Genomic DNA, 2457 nt, shown 5'->3' with positions numbered 1-2457 from the left:
TTCCCGCGGCCGCGCGACGTGATGACGTACTGCAGCTCGAGGACCGCCCCCTCCCTCCCTGGGGCCGGCGTCACGTGAGGAGGAGGAGCCACGTGACCCACGGGTACCCGGCTTCAATACGCTGCCAGGAAGCCGGAAAGAAAAAGGTGAGGTAGGATGGGGTCCGGCCGGGAGGGGGATGTCCAGCTCTCCAACTCGGTCATTGGCTGAGACTGACTTTCTCCAGGGCCCGCCGGGCAGGGCAGAGGATTCCGAGGCTTTCTATCAGGGTCTGATGGCAGGGAATATGTCTTACCTGCCACGTATTCAGGAGCCCTCTCACATCGAGAAAACCCGCAGAGGCTTCAAATGTCTTCACGTCCGTTGTCTACGTCGCTCTTTTCGCGCCGCCTCCGCTGTGGTGAGAACTCTGAGACCTGCGATCCACAGACCTCAGCATTCTCTGCATCATAACAGGTTCTGTAATCATCACTAGGGTGATTTTACGTCTTTCACTCCACGGCAGGTGGAAGGAACTTGTGGCCACAGGAAGTTGGACACTGTGAGGGAAATCGCGAAGGATCTTCGACAAGTCCTAATACCCTTTATTGCCACTGTTTCTCTTCTGCTAGCTTTTCACCAGGTCGTAGGTGCTGAGGGTTTAGTTTAGGAATTTTGCTTCTAATTGATTTTGGCGCATTTATCTTAGTAGCTGAGAAGGCAGAGTTTCCTTGGTTCAGCGTATGTGAATGTCCAAAAACTAATTGTGCTTGGTTGGTTATACTGTTCTCCAACGTGCGGCCTTTGATTCTTAAGAATAGTAAAACCATCGCCAAGTGGACAGCATTCTAATTTTATGTAGCGTTTCCATCTCCCATATGATATCTTCCTAATCTAAAACTGTCCCTGTGATGAATATGCTAATTACCCTGATTCGATCACTGTATGCATACATACACATATATACACATTGTATATATGTATTGAAGTATAACTCTGTACCCCATAAATATGTACAACCAATACGTGTCAATTAAAAATAAATTAAAATAAAAATTTAAAAAGCTGGTTTAGCCCAACACAAAATAAATGAGGCACAGCTGTTTGTTGCCCATTGACAGTCTTGGACATGCTCTTGCTGCTTACCCACCCATCAGGTACAAGTATTTAGGAAGTTAGTGAATGAACCAGAAGTATGTAGTTAGAGAACGAAGGTAATAGTTACTTGCTGCTATTAGCAGTTCTGACAAAAGCAAGGGAAAATATTGAAATCAGGAGCAAAAGGAATTTTTAAAAATGATCTGAGGCTTTAGAACATGGGGTTTAAGTCAGAATGATCTGGACTCAGATACTGCCCCCAACCCTGTCATTTTAGGAAAAATTACTGGTCCCCTGGAGGCATCTGCATTTCCAACCACTAGTGTAGAACTAGAAGGAAACCTAGAGATCATACCTGATTCAACTCCATCTGTTTTCTTTTTCTTTTTTTTGGCTGCTGGCCATTAAGGGTATCTGAACCCTTGACCTTGGTGTTATGAGCACCATGCTCTCCCAAGTGAGAGCATGCCCTCCATCCATTTTCTAGATGAGAAAATAAGAAGATCCAAAGCAGTTGATGAAACCTGGTGTGGTCCTCAAACTTGCTGAGGACCTATTATGTGCTGGGCACTATGAGTAAATGATGACAGAAACACTGATGGACTGTGATTAAAGAAAGGCCAAGAATAAGAGCTAAGGATCTGATTCTACCCCTTTCCTATCAGTAAACCAAAAATTAGGGGAGAGACTAACTTATTTCTTCATATGTGCCCAAATTTTTTCACACGTGGAATGGGGATAATATTACCTACTTTGCAGGGTTAAAGATATAAAGACATACCAAAAGTACAAAGTAGGGGCTCAATAGATGTTCTCTTTCAGCTTCTCTTTCCCTGGTCCTATGTAATACTGAAAAATGAAAAAATATACACTGGGTTTCATCAACTGCAATGGATCTCCTAATTTCCTTATCTAGAAAATGCAGGGAGTTGGATCAGATATCATGCCTAGTTTTCCTTCCACATCTATACTAGTGGTTGAAAACTCAGAGGCCTCCAGGGGCTAGCAGATAACTCCAATGAGTGAGTCACTCTAGGTAGGGACAGTGATGAGTTGGAGAGCACAAGCCCTCTGCTCTTGAGCTGTAGTTGATTGTTCTCAGTGTGCAGAGTCAAACAAAACATCTTTGTGAACTTTTTTTTTTGCAAATTTTATTGCTTTAAATACTGCTTACAAGTAACAAATTATGTGGGACACAGCTCACAACTGTTAAACATTAGTGTGCTACATAATGTTTGAAAACTCTCATAAGGATAATCACACCGTAGATTTTGCTTTTCAGATTATCCTTGTAGATGAAAACCCGTTTGTGAACATTTGAAGCCTACAAGTCATCAGTTTGTGACTTCTGTTAACAGTTAAAGTATTTTTTTGAACTTA

Source organism: Cynocephalus volans, chromosome 11 (genome assembly GCF_027409185.1).
Source record: "Cynocephalus volans isolate mCynVol1 chromosome 11, mCynVol1.pri, whole genome shotgun sequence".
NCBI classification, from domain to species: Eukaryota; Metazoa; Chordata; class Mammalia; order Dermoptera; family Cynocephalidae; genus Cynocephalus; species Cynocephalus volans.
This window is presented reverse-complemented; position numbering follows the sequence as displayed.